The sequence below is a fragment of the Miniopterus schreibersii genome (assembly GCF_964146895.1).
Source record: "Miniopterus schreibersii genome assembly, chromosome: 7".
Classification (NCBI taxonomy): Eukaryota; Metazoa; Chordata; class Mammalia; order Chiroptera; family Miniopteridae; genus Miniopterus; species Miniopterus schreibersii.
In genome coordinates, this window is record NC_138108.1 from 80,806,287 (window position 1) to 80,820,837 (window position 14,551).

The 14,551-nt window shown below is 39.9% G+C and overlaps 1 long non-coding RNA gene across 1 annotated transcript in view; it reads right to left on the minus strand.

The window, feature by feature from the left end:
• Window positions 1–282: 282 nt before the first annotated feature.
• Window positions 283–14,551, minus strand: part of LOC308559798 — a 72,171-nt gene continuing 57,902 nt past the window's right edge. Inside the window, exon 4 of the long non-coding RNA XR_013999204.1 lies at window positions 283–357. This is a non-coding gene — a long non-coding RNA (uncharacterized lncRNA). The remainder of the gene's footprint in view (window positions 358–14,551) is intronic.

Genomic DNA, 14,551 nt, shown 5'->3' on the forward strand with positions numbered 1-14,551 from the left:
GAATTAACAAAAAGCAGGCACTGCATTTTTACAAGAAGGTTGCCTGTCGGAGGGTAAAAATCACATCTTGGGTTGAATACCTTATTTTGCTAATGAGAAATAAATGCCAATGGTTTCATAAAGGACCTGTGACATATAAGGCTTCATTTCAACCCAATTAACTTCCTGCTGGTCCAGACAGGAGCCCAGCTCCCAGGTGTTTAGGCTCTGACAAGGATTCAGAGAGAATGGAAGGAATCCAACAGTCCTGGGTTGAATCATTACCTTGGTCTCGCTTCTCCACTGTCTGTTATCACTGAATGAGGCAAAAAAAGCACCCAAGATATATAATAAACATATATGTATTAGCATGAACCCCTGTAAAGACATTGAAAAAAAGGGAAGTGAGCAAAAAGACCACAAGAAATACACACAATCAATTACACAATAAAGCAAAGTATAAAACACACAAGATTGCTTCGCAAAACCTGGCCAAGCCCAGCCCAGCCTGGTGTGGCACAGTGTTGTTGAGCTTTGACCTATGAAGCAGGAGATTGCTGTTTGATTCCCAGTCAAGGCACATGCATGGGTTTCAGGCTCCATCCCCAGTGGGGGCCGTGCAGGAGGCAGCCGATCAATTTTTCTCTCATCATTGATGTCTCTCTCTCCCTCTCCCTCTCCCTCTCCCTCTCCCTCTCCCTCTCCCTCTCCCTCTCCCTCTCCCTCTCCCTCTCCCTCTCCCTCTCCCTCTCCCTCTCCCTCTCCCTCTCCCTCTCCCTCTCCCTCTCCCTCTCCCTTCTTCTCTTTGAAATCAATGAAAACATATTTATTTTGAAAAAATGGGTAAGAAGACTCCAGTGCCCCTCTCCATGTTTAAAACAACAACAACAAAACCTGGCCATAACTAAAACAATTGTATTCAGAGAGGTTATACTAGAGGCAGAAAGCCCAGTATAGGACAGTTTAAATAACCTGGACTATTCTAAATTTGGATGCTGAGAGTAAAAATGTATAAAACAGTGCAGGCCCCTTGTGGATGCCTTTATCTTCCAAGTATTTGCATGCACAAGGCTTGCGTTCATATTTGCCACCTATCCAAATCGAGTCTTTAGGAAAAATAACTATGCCTTTCTCATCTTTGAATCCCTAAGTTTTTCTTTTTTAAAATAGGTGACAGTGTTTAAAAATATTCATTGTTGAGGGGAAACATAAAAGCATAAGCATGAATAAATGAGTGAGAGACTGAGTGATTGAGTTTGCTGTAATGGGAAATCTTTTGATTCTGTCTTTGGTTGTGAGGAAATGTGGAGAAGCAACGTGCATCTCCAGGATTCTTCAGTCATTTGCATAGTGTTAAGTGCCCAATCTATATACCAGCAAATCCACAAATCATCTGTATATTGTGGTGATCAGAGAGGTGGGGTGGAGGTGGGAGAGAGTATGGGGGGATAAATGGTGATGGAAAGAAATAAAATAAGAAAAATAAATAAATGAAAGTAGTTTATATTAGCAATAAATGTCTTGTAGAATACATTGCTTAAGAATGGCTGGCTGTTGTTAATGGCAGTCTGCTATATGAATGAACCATTGGCACCACCCAGGAGGTTATTTGTGTCCCAAAATACCATGTAGAACAAATCATTGTTTAAATACAGTACATTTGACATAACTGAGTTCTGATTTCAGTGGAGTTCTTTGAAAAATAGATCACTACACAGAACCAAGACAATGGGGACTGGCTGTAGCCCTTCATATGTCATGTTTTCACTTGATCCACTGTCAGCAAAAAGAGCTATTCTTAAGCCAGTGGGACATTTGGATGTGGAGTATGTTCAAGGTTTAAAACATTGCTGTTTTCTTTGCTTTTCCTTTGCTTAAGGATGATGCTTAGCTCTACTGGGCTAGCTCTGACTAAAGATGCAACAACAGTGATGGCTCAACTTGATGGTTAAAGGGTGACCTGTCTCTTCTCTGCCTCCTTGTTACCTGGGTCCTGAGAAAACTATTGAATGGCTTACCTGTCTCTCTCCTTCTGCTAACAGGCAATGTGGAGATAGACATCGGTCCTTGAATTCAGCTAAGAAAGAGTTCAGAGCCAACAACTCTAATGCAAGAGAAATTTTATTCATCAAGCAGAGAAAGTACACTTGAGAAAAAGAATAGAGCGGGTGCTCAAAATGCTGCTCTGGGGTGTTGGCAAGGACTCCTTTTAGCCAGGAGGAACTAACTGCTTCCTTCTTCCAGCTTACCGTTGGAGCCTGTCCTGTCCTCTCCTCTCCTTGTATGGGAGTCGTAAGAGGCTTTTCTCTAGCTCCAGTTCCTCTTCTAAAGGGGTCTAAACTGCATGACTAGGTATGAGACAGGGGAGGAAAGGTTGCCCTGGGGGAGAAATCTTCGGCTACAGTACTTGTTTTCCCAGTTTTTCCCTTTGCTAGGCACCTGGAACTTTCCACCCAAGGTGACATTCTCTACCTGGACTACGGTTGCTGTTCCACTCATGTCTAGCTGCCTACTCTATCATTTCCCTTATTAACAAAATGAATAGCAACATGTGCCAGGATAGGAGCACAAGGACTCTAAATACAAATAAGTTATGACTTCTACTTTCTAACAGATTATTAGAAAGTTGGGGATAATCCTAGGTACCTTGCAAGATGTGTTGACAGTGTCACAACACCTGGCCCACAGGAGGGACTCACAAATTGGTATTTGTGTGTTTCAATCTCTCTCTCTCTCTCTCTCTCTCTCTCTCTCTCCAGACTGGTTATTTTGTACCCTAGTAGTTTTTCAAAATCTTTAGACTTGGGAAAATAAAAAATATTATTCAGACTTATAAATGTTTTTTGCTAATTAACATTTTGATAGAAGAAAAAGATTGGTTGGGAATAGAGAAATGTCTGAGTTTAATATACTAATTTACTATCAAAGGTTCTAAATGACTAAATGTCTTATCTCTAGACACTTAGTTGTCATCCAGTTGATTGGGACCTAAAGCTTTATTTCACAGGATCTTTCAATTGAATGACTCTTACAGAATTTTGCTGGGGAGAAACTTGAGGCCCACAGAGGACTTGTGAGCAAAAGGAAATAAGAGTGATGCACAGCTGGTCAGAGGCAGATTGTGGACTGCACTCTCCTTGCCCCACAAGCCTAGATTATATCCAGCCACCTGGAAATCCATAAAGTGCAGAAGACAGGAAGGGGCAGATGAGGAAAGAGGGCTGCTGGATCCAATTTGCAGCCCATGGACTAGAATCTTCGTGTTATTCCAGGTCATCAGGTGACACTGCAGTGAACACAACTCAGAAAGGCTCTCCATTTCTGTTATCACACCACGACAAGTTAGTTACCAGTCCCTGGGCCCAGTGGTGATTTCCTAGCCAAACAGATGCAAAGTTAGTTCAATGATTTCACCAACAGGTCCTTAATATTTACTTTTTTTGAAAAGTAATGGTAAATTCATTCTAATTTTAATTGAGCTACCTCTTTAATATTTAAACAGTGGCGATTTAAAAGTCTATATACTGTTGAAGGGCAGAGGCTGGGCAGTCTGAGGGAGGAGATCAGGATTTACTGTGGCATGGCTGAAGTGAGGGGAAGGGGTTTATTGTCTGAAATCTGCTCAGGGCACTGTTCTTATTTTCTTCACCTGATCCTTAAAATAACATTTAGGCTTCCAGCTCTGCTCTACTCAGACTTAGAAACACACATAAAAATTGTGAAGCCACTAGGAAAATGGGAGACACTGGCAAAGTGATATTCCTTCAGTGCATAGAAAGAGAATCGATGTAAGTTAAATTTTGTAATTTGAAGATGCTCAAAAGCAGAGTGGAAGCTTCTAAGCTGATAGAAGAGACAAGAAATTCCCACATCTTCTTTCTGCTCAGCAAGCTTGGCATAGCCTCCAGCTGGAAAGGGGATAAACGACTTGGCAAAAAATCATATTTCTTTGTCACTACAATTTTTCTTCAAACAGGATAGATCAAGAACACACATACCACCCTGGCCTGTTTTGCTCAGTGGTTAGAGTGACGGAGCTCAGACTGAAAGGTCCCGGGTTCCATTCCAGCCAACAGCACATACCTTGGTTGCAGGCTCGATTCCCAGACTAAGTCTGGGCACGTTCAGGAGGCAACCAATTGATGTGTCTCTTTCGCATCGATGTTTCTCTCTCTCTCTCCCTTCCCTTCTCCTAAAAAGCAATGGAAAAAATATCCTTTGGTGAGAATAAAAACAATTTTTTTTTAAAAAAAAACACATGTACCCTTCTTCATAAGGGGCTTGCTCCTTCCTATAGGTGTATTCATGTGGGCTGTTTCTTTAATCTGGAATCCTTCAGCTTTCTCCTAATGTATTGTTCTAAGCCCAGTATCTTCAATACTTCTCCAAGTTCTATATCCTCTGTTTATCTCTTCTTTTCTTCTGTGATTTCTTCATCTGGGACTTCCAATATAATCTGTAAAGTCCTTTTTACTCCTGAAAGCACTCTTTCATTTACCATCTTGAATTGCTATCAACATAGAGACAGCACAGAGGAACATAATTTAAAACCATGAGATGTTTCCTACATTGTGATTCAACTTCTAATTAGCTTCCAAGTCTAAATTTTTAATCTTTAAAGTGGGGAGAGTATATGGATTAAACTTGGATTATGTGGAATAAATGAGTGAGATAGGGTTTAACTATGTGGTCATAGCTTTCTTTTAGGTGTCACCTGTATATAATTTATGAGAGAGGGAAAGTTTCTTTTGGCTATTTGCAATGTCACTACAGTTCTAAGTTATAAAATAAATGCTCAATAAATATTTGAATAATTTATTTAACTATTCCAATCCCTGTGTAAAATTACAAAGGTTACCTTGCACGATTTTATATCACCTCAACTACAAATCTAAAGGCCAGTAAATAAAACACATATTCATCATCTTAACTTGTAGTAGCACCTTGCAGCTCTTCTTTCTTTTACAGGTACGAATGGTTGGAAGATGCACTTTCCTGCACTCAGCCTCTCTCCTAACATTGGAATGCTAGGTGAGTAACTTGAGGCTGTCTGATTTGCTTTGAATAACAAATTGCATTCTCATGCATATATCCAATAAGTGCTTTTGGATGATAATGGTATGATGATCACTCACACCAAAAAAAATTGAGTGGATGTTGGAAGGATGGTGTTTATGAAGTAAAATTGAAAGAATTAACATGTTTATTATAACCTAGCAATAGCCAGGGGGAAACTATCCATAAGCATTCTTATTCCATTCCATTTCTGCATGTATCTGATTCTTATCATAACAGCCCCAGGCAAGCTGCAATAATGAGAGCAACATATGGCACTTGAAGAGCGCCAAGGAGAGAGCATGATTTACAGGGCACTGTCAGGGGGAGTAATAGAGCAAATGCTCATGTTAAGAGTAGGAAATTGGTTCCAGAAGATAGTTAGGTCTTATTTCTGTGTTCTGTGAAGTCTCTCTGTCTCATATTATTTTTGTCATCATCTTTTCTACTTTTTTCTTTATTTTAAAACATACTGACCATTGAAACAGGCTTCGAGTATTGCCTAAGAATAACAGTGGAAGTTCTTTCCCTTCCAGCCAAGACCGATTTTGTGAGATACAAAGATGCATAAACTCAGTTTAAGGTTGGTGGAGATATTTCTACATAATGACCAAAGAGGAGACAAACAAGTTATAAATGATAAATTCTAGTCAAATAGATTATTTGGTATTATATAGACAGACAACATGTACATCTTTGGCTCATTTTTAAAAGTGTGTATGTCAACTAATTTGGATATGTTATCACCATCATTGGAAACTGTTGATGGTGGTCGTCCAGTCCTCACAGAATCATAAAACTAATCTAGACAATTATCACCTTGTTAAGTATTGAGTCAATGTCCTCATTCGACATTTTTCAAGAACATGCTTTTTTTAAGAAAAAAAATATGTCTTGCAGAAACCCAGAATTTTAGAAAATCATGCTTGTTTGCTTGTTTGTTTTTAATCTCACTAGACATTTCTCATAGCTCCATGAAGAACTAGGCTGTATCTAAAGGCTTGTGCTAGAAAGAGGAGTCTGTGACAAAATTTAAAAATATGAAAGCAATTTGCTCCAAGTGTTTCTTCGAGATGCCTGCTTAAGGATGGCATATCTTGCCCTGGCTGGTGTGGCTCAGTTGGTCGAGCATTGTCCCATGCACCAAGAAGTTGCCAATTGCATTGCAGTCAAGGCACATGCCAGCAGCAACCAGAGGAGATGGTCCCCTCTCCTATACGTTAAAAGATCTCTTTGTGGGTCCCTCATCTCTCCTGGTTGCTGCTGGAGTGGAGTTCTTTCGATATCCTGAGAAAAAGAATTTTCTGAGACTAGTGGGAGGATGAGACATGGTAGAAAGCTTTATTTCCATGGAATTACATCCCTGGGTTTCCAAAGTCCCATTTCCCTTAGTCAGGTCATATAAGTGTAGCTGGGGCCTCAGTAGAGCTAAAAATCAGAGCCTGTGTTTAGAGTTTCCTTTCCATATTGCAACTGGGTCTAGTCCAGTATCAGGCTAGCTTAGCTTGTGTTTCCAGCTGCAGCCCATCAGTCCATTGCATGTGGGATCTGCAGGGCCACATTGCTATGGAGGAAACACGGGCAAAAGTCCCATAAGCCAAGAGTCAAATGCAACAAGAGCATCCCGAGAGAGGAGAAACAAGAACACAAGCTCCTTTGTTAGTAGATTATGTATTCCCAAATGTTTGCCTGCTTGCATTGGCCAAGCCCATTCTGGCCAATGATCTCTGTCCCCTTCCCTAGTCACCCCAACTTTACTTGGCATGTGTCTATCTTCCTTTTGCCCAGTTCCCTGCAATATGAAATTTCAGCTTAAACAACATGCCAATAATGTCTGGCCTTCCCTTTGTTCCTTGCCTATTATTAATACCTAGCTAATTATGACTGTATCAAAACCATATGCAAACTGAAGGACTTCAGCAGGATTAACATTTTTAACAGATGGTACAGCCAGGTAAGTCACAATGCAGGACTGATCTGCTAACTGAAAACTACTGTAGTCAACAATAAATGTTCCTACAAAAAAGAGTCATGAATATACAACTTCTAAATATGCATGAAATAATTTTGAGTCATAACTCAGACTGTATCTAAAATATTCTTCCGTTTGCAGAAGCTTGTAGGACAGAGCTGAAATTGGCGGCCACTTCTATTCAGAACCAATGAATATTTTATATTAGTTCATCTCTGAATTGTAAAAGATTTACATCTTGAGGACATTAAAATTAACTTAAGAGATTAATGCATAATAACCAAAAAGTAGCTTCACTCTGAATTTAAATTCATGGGAAGCCTTGTTCTGAGATGGGCAGCCTGCCACCAGCAGTACCCTGTCCAAAGCAGCTCTGCTACGGCATTTTTCTCAAGTCAGAGGCCAACAGAATTGTGTTGTACTTATTTAAATAATAAGTCTGACAATCGTTTCTTTGGTGAAACAGCTATTTCCAAAAGGTTCTCTGGGACAAAGATGATGAAGAAAAAGACAAGATGAGCTCATCTTCCATAACCTCCCAGGGCCCACTGGGAGAAAGAGAAATCTCCACACACAGAGCTCAGATTCTGGTGTGTGTTCCAAAGTGTGCTTTCTTTCTTTGAAACATCAGAACTAATAAATATGGTTAAAACCCCAGTGACAATAAGTCTTAAAGGCAAAATTGGTTGCTAGAGCTCATTTGGATCTGTTGTTTGCTCAAAGGGATGAATTTATTTTAAAATTTCCAATGACGGGACCAGGCTGAGAATATGTTGGAATAACTGGACCACTGCAATGCCTTCAGTGAAGTAGAAAAGGCCTGTGATGGCAGCATTTGCTTCTGCAACAACCTCAAGAGGCACCTCGAGGGCTGAGAGACTTGCAGTTGTGAGAACAATGTAAAGGGTGGGAGGAGTCACTAAAAAACCCAAGGTCAAGTCTAGGAGTGACTTTGAATAAATTGTTGTGACTTTGTGAACTTGGTTTCCTCCTCTGAAAAGTAGTGATAATAATATTTATTGGGCCTGTTTGGAGATTAAATGTGACAGCTTATGTGAGAGAGCTTTATACCCAGAGCCTTTCCTACTTCTAATTATCTCCTCCATCCCCTCTTCATTGATGATTCATGTAAAGCACAAAGTGGTCTACTAGCAGTAAAATATTTGAGTTGCTTTCAGGAGTACTTTTTCTGTGTGGATCTGAATGTTAGTGTAACTGTGCTCACCTCTGAGTGTGTATGTGTGAGAGAACCAAAAAGAGAAGATCTTTCTGGTAGAGGAAATTATCGGCTATCTTGTGAAAATGTTGGTTAAGTAGGCAAGATTGATGAGCTGGATTGCTCCTCCTGACCCATCACAGCCCCACTCAGGTCCAAACCTCCAATGGAGAAGGTGTGTATCTATGGGAGAAAGCACTATGTCTATAGTGTTCTATTCTTTGGTCTTCTGAACTGACCCGGGGCCTGAGGTGCAAGTTTTTTGCCTACACCCAGAGATGATGTTGAGCCTTTGTCCCTTGGGACTGCAAGATAAATGCTACCATCAGTTTCAATCTTAGAATACTTGAAACTACCAAATTATAGTGCAAAGGGACCTAGTGGGTCCACCTTCAGTTCTCAAATTAATAATAATAATAATAATAATAATATAATCCTGAAAGACATATCAGGCCCCACGTATCCACTGGCCATAAAGACTTTAGCTGAGTAGAGGGAGGACCAGAACCCCCAAGCTCCCAAGGAGTCCAGGGAAGCCCACTGTGCAGCTCACTATTCCCACCAGCAGCCTCTGACCTGATTGACTCTGCCCTGCTCTGCAGCTCCTACTCTGGTTTCTGCTTGTCGCCATGGATTGCTGGCAGTGCCATCCAGAGAGAAGGCCTATCAGTGTATGTGCTAAGAACAAGTTGTTAGATCCCCTCAAAGCTCCCAAGCCTTGGTGGGAGGTGGAGACAGAGATGGGGCTCGAGACAGAACTGTGCTGTGTCCTCTGCTGGAGAGATCCAGAGTGGGACAGTGTGGCAGCACATTTTCTCTTGTTCCCAGAAGAATTTCTTTATACCCAGAACCTTTCATACTTGTGATTATCTCCTCAATCTACTCTTTCTCCAAGTAGCTCAAAACCAATTGACATGTCTCACCTCTAAGGTATCTGCCTCACTGGATTTCTACGATTGACTGTGATACTCTGTGGAGAATTTCTGGGACAGTGCATGGTATACAGAGAGAGCTCAATAAATAGGAGGTGCATTTCCATCATGGTGTAAGGATTATCATTACCACCAAGAAACACATTTGTGGGTTTCTTTGTTTTTGTTTTGTGTTGTATTTTTAAATGAGAAACTAAAACATAGCATAGTCAAGAATCTTGAGGAGTAAATTTGATCTGTCACTGCCTGAGAATGTTCCTGAGGCATCTGGAAAGACTCTTTAGTATTATGATCTTATCTTTCAATATATATTTTTTTCCTTTTGAGTCTTTTTCAGATTACATTTCTCAAAAGGAAGCAAGATGACTTGTTAAAAATGTGCTTCACAGTAAATTATTTAGATTTCTTGAGAGTGTGAGATAAGAAAATCATTGTAAAGCATCAGTTACCTTAATGATATCCTATTTCTTGCATATAAAATGAGCCTAGTTCACCTGCCATAAATTGACTTTTTATGTAAGATGTCAGAAGCATGATCAGTTTCACTCAGTGCTTGATCTCTTGCCAAGAAACTCATGTCAACATAAAATTTAGAAGCATTGTTATCTTAAAATCTCAGATAAGGGATCTCCAACTTTATGTCCCACCCCCACAGAATAGAATTTTATTTTCTTTTGTGCTTGTCTAGAAATGTCTTTATTCTGTCAACACCAGGCAGTGAGCAGAGAGATGGACCTGTACACTTGGTAGCACAGGATTCCGTCCACCCGTGGTAACTATTCTCTGATTTGTTTCTGTTTCTTAGCCCAGTGATTCCCAAACACTGGTCCCCACACACTGCACGTGTGTCTGAGAATCTTCTGGAAAGCTTGTTAAAACACAGATTGCTGGACCTCAACCCCAGAATGTCTGATTGTGTAGGTCTTGGGCTGAGCCTGAGAATTTGCATTTCTGCCACTTTCTTGCACAAGACTTCTGCTGTTGCTCCAGAGACATAATTGAAAGCCCCTCTCCTAGAGGACATCTTCTTGCTGTGGATTTCGGGAAACAGGATAAAGTGTTCAAGTTTCTGATCCTGATGAATAACCTTCCATACTAGCTCTTTGATGTGGTTTTACCTCCTACTTCTCACCAAAGGCTTTGGTGGAGCATGTGCTTTGAATGTTTTGTTCAGAATACAGGATGAAGGGCTGATAAACACTTTCTGTAAAGGATTGGACTTAAATTATTCTTGTCTTTGTGGTTCATGTAGGGTATCTATTGCAAGTACTTAACTCACAAATTGTAGTGTGAAAACAGCCATGGATAATATGTGAACAAATGGCCATGTTTGTGTTCCAATAAAATTTTATTTACAGACACTATGAATTTCATATGTCCTGCAATATTGTTCTTCTTTTGATTTTATTCAAATACATAAAAATATACAAAACATTCTTAATTCTTATGACATAAAATACCAGGGGTCAGGGCCAGGATTGGACCACAGGTCTTACTTTGCTCAACCCTAGGGTAGATCCTTGTGTCCAGTGCACCTAATGATAAATGATACCTTGTTAAATAACCAGGTACCGAGGATGGTCAGGACACCCTGCTGTTTCTGTCCAATAGCAGGAGTTTCTAAGGACCGACTGGGCTCAGCAGAATTATCTGAGATTACTATATTGATAAATTACATCTTCACCAACAAACCCAGCTAGATTCTTACTCTTTAAGGCTGAAAGAAGCTAAGACATCTGTTTTTCAAGCAAGCAAGCAAAAAAAACCTAATGGCATGTGTGATTTAACACTCAATGGGTTTTTAGAGACCCCACCTTTGCAATATGCAGCACAGTGCTGGGCAGAGTGGGTCCTTAATGAACACTAGACGTGAGAAAATGTGTCCTGATAGAGAGATTCTCGATAACATTGGATTAATAGCAGTGTTCTATTGTTTATATAAAGATTAAGTCCATCACTCAATTTACAATGTCCCTTTTTATTATCTTTATCTCTTACTTGAAATTCTTTAATGTCATGAATAATATTTTTTCTTTCCCAAATTGCTGCATCCCCTCTGCACATCTCTCTCAGTGTGAACTTAAAGCTCCTGGGAGATTTGCATATCCAGGTTCTGGGTTAGATACTGAAACACTGCATGCTTTCAGGCAGACTTGTTGCTGAGACTCTGCACTACAGTATTCCAAAATGTAAAACCAGAACTAGAAGTGAAATGAATTTGGTTAATGTGTGCCTGTCCTGGGACACAGGAATTAAGAAGACACAGGTGACTGAGCAAGTGTTCACATCTGAGTAAAATTAAATTAATCTACTCATCGACTTTTAATCTCCAATTAAAAGTAAGCTGCAGAATATAGATTTAAACAGAATGCCCACCTGTGCCGTGTCCTAGACAATGATTGTTTAATTTGTGACAGATACTGACAGGATCCAGTTAACCTGACCCCATGCTTTGAATTGCAGTGTTTGTGCCGAGGATAGCTCTGCTTGACTGATTTACTTTAAACTGCAAAAGACAGTGAGATCTAAGGCACTTGAAGCAAAAAGATGCGTGTCCTTGAGAGGGAGCATTAATTAATGATGGCAAAGCAATCTGGTACTAAAGTGCCACATTATTGCTCAACATGCTATTATAATTGAATTACATATTCTGTGGGGAGAAAAGAGCTATTCTGGCTGTACAATTAAATGCCACTTTATAAAGCAACCAACAGTGTCGCCAGTTCTGCACCTCCTATTGAATATGAGTTGAAGGTGACGGTGGCACTTTTCTACTTAAGCCTAGAAATCCACCTGGAGAATGAATTAGCAGTGAGGGCTCCAATCTTCTTCAGCAGCCTTTAGTCATGGAAAAGGTAGCTGAGTGTCAGGAATCACTTAATAACCAAAATGGAGGTCCTTTATACCAAAGGTTTCTCATATGGCAGATAAAGCTACCTGTCTGCTCTTCCTACCTCAAAGGACTAATTGAGAATAAAACATAAATCTAAAAATGCATCATTCTTTCTATTATAATGGCAGCTTTTTCTCAGCAAGATCGGTTTTGGATCCTGAGTCCTGGGTACCACATTTGGGATGGGGCATTCTTTTTGATGAGACCAGGAGTGAGAAAAGATAGAGGCTGAGAGCCAAATTCCTCAAGGCTGGCCAAGGCCAGCAAGCCACAGTTAGTCTGTAAGCATGACTGAATAGGTTGAGTCAGACAGATTGAAGGAAGGAATCAAAGAAAAAAAAAAAAAAAGCAAGCAAAAGGTGGAAAGTGTGCTGCTCTATTTCTTGCATCAGTATTTAAAAAGGGCACCTGTCTTTCTCTGTCTTTCTTATTTCACTTAGCATAATAATCTCCAGGTCCATCCATGCTGTCATAAGGCATAAGATTTCCTTTTTTAAGGCCACATAGTATTCCATTGAGTAAATGTACCACACCTTTTTAATCCACTCAACCACTTATGGGCACTACCATATGATATCACTTATATATGGAATCTAATGAACAAAATAAACTGAGGAAGAAAATAGAAACAGAGGCATGGATATATGGAACAGACTGATAGATGGCAGAAGGCAGGAGGGAGGGGAGAACTGGATAAAAAGAGGTGAAAGAATTAGTCAAAGAACATATATGCATAACCCATAGACACAGAAGACAGTGTGGTGATGGCCACAGGGAAGGGGTGGTGGAAGCTGGGGGAAGGGGGCAAAAGGAGGGAGAGATGGGAACATCTGTAATAATGTCAACAATAAGAATAAAGTTAAAAAGAATCAAAGTACAAATATATAAATATATTTATTTAATAATATATTTTAAAGGTCAAAAAATAAAAATAAAGTAAATATAAAGGGCACCTGCTGCATTATCCCACTTGCTTTGCCTTTGCTTCCCCTGATACTGTGACCTTTCTCCTGTTTGTGAGATGGTCATTTAGCCTCAAAATGTGGCATTAAATGGAGTGAAATTCTACCAGATCAAAGCCTGCTCATCCCTTTCCCTTGTTCCATGGTTTATCACATCTCTCCAGCTATACTTCTATGTACATTCCTATATTTTCTATAATTGCATTTTACTGAATTAATCTGAGATATTTTTCCAGGGCTAAGAGGATCACATGCTCTCAGAACAATTCGCACTGACAGTGATGTGGCTGTTCTTCACTGAAAGGAAATGTTTGGTGTTATTCTGACTTTAGAATCAGTCACATCAGGGTTCAGACCTTCACTTTGCTTATTATTTGCTGAATACTATTGAGCAAATTACATATTTTCTTTGAATTCTAGTTTTCTTTCCTGTAAAATGTAAATAAGAATATTAACTTCATAGATCTCAAATAAAAATATCTAATGAATTAAAGCATCAAACATAGTACTTCGGCATAAGAAGATATTCAAAAATCTTCTTAAGAAAAAAAAATTGGGGTAACAGATTTCAGTGTCCACTTTTCAGAGAGAGTGTCAAAAATAAAAGCAGAACTCTTTTGTTCTCTATGACTTCTAAGCATGATGTTAGATTAAGAGATACTTTTCTTATACATGCATCTGAGCTTGCTAGAATCTGAGGTAAACAGTAGTTTTCTGTCATTGTTGCCAGGATATGTCTGGTACATCCCAAATCTAGTCCTTTCTGCCTCTCTGTTGCCTCCCTGAATTTCCATCCCCAGCTCTTCCAACAACCCTCCCTCGTTACCTATTGTCCCAGCTTTCCCTCCCAGCTTGGACTCATTAGTCTACATTGTATGATATATCACCATGCTAGTTATCAGCAGTTCCCAAGTACTGGGCAGATCAGAGGAATCACCTGGATCTTAGTATAAATATAGTTGAAAATCTTACTAGGAAAGAAGAGAATACAGTCATATAAATTCAGCCCTGGGACCAGCAGGGTTCATTCATTTTGCACCAATCACAGACATTGTTATAGGACCTGGACACTTTACTGGACATCTGGCAAACTTTTCCTGTGGTGTCTATGCAACTACAGACTGGTCACACCCCTGAAGTGGGCTGTTAGAGCCTGAGGGCAGGTTACCACCCTTTGCTCCTCCAGGCCGACTCCCCACCCCGGCATGACATAGATATTCTTCAACCCCATCTACATATTAAACTCATCTGGGAAAATCCCCTAGAGGACAGTTAAATCATAATCTGTACATGGGATTCAGGGCTCCCAGGTGATCCTAGTAGCCACCAGGGCTGAGTGGCTACCCAGTAATTACCTACTGATTTACTCATAAGGAGAGTGGCTTATAGGAAACTATGTTGAACTGGTTGGAGTTGAGAGAGGAATGGATTCTCTAAAGCTAAAAGCAGGAAGCTAAAATAAATTGAAGCAAAGAAGGAGGTGAAGTTGTTCAAAATAGGAAAATTGAGATAAGAACACTGGCTAGTGGTTGCTGATTGCAT